Source organism: Halyomorpha halys, unplaced genomic scaffold, assembly GCF_000696795.3.
Source record: "Halyomorpha halys isolate HHAL.00 unplaced genomic scaffold, Hhal_1.1 Scaffold172.1, whole genome shotgun sequence".
NCBI classification, from domain to species: Eukaryota; Metazoa; Arthropoda; class Insecta; order Hemiptera; family Pentatomidae; genus Halyomorpha; species Halyomorpha halys.
Genome location: NW_027113242.1, coordinates 603,811 through 604,182, shown reverse-complemented (window position 1 = coordinate 604,182; position 372 = coordinate 603,811).

Here is a 372-nt window from a genome sequence, read left to right as displayed (position 1 = left end):
ATTATAAAAAAATATTAAATTATTTTTATTTTCATCGGGTTTACAGAGATAAAATCAAGATGGTTCGGGTATAATAGTCCAAAATTATTTAATTTGAATCAACGTTTCGCCCCACGTTGTAGGGCTTCATCAGGGCTAAAGAAGATAAAACACTTAAAGTAGATAAAAAAAAAGTAAACAAATAGATAATAAAAATAAAGTTCAACAAAGGTGTGGCTAATTATGATAATTTCTATAAAAATGAATATGATCATAATTAGCCACACCTTTGTTTAACTTCATTTCTGTTATATATTTGTTCACTTGTTTACCTTATTTAAGTGTTTATATCTTTTTTAGCCCTGATGAAGCCCTAGAACGTGGGGCGAAACG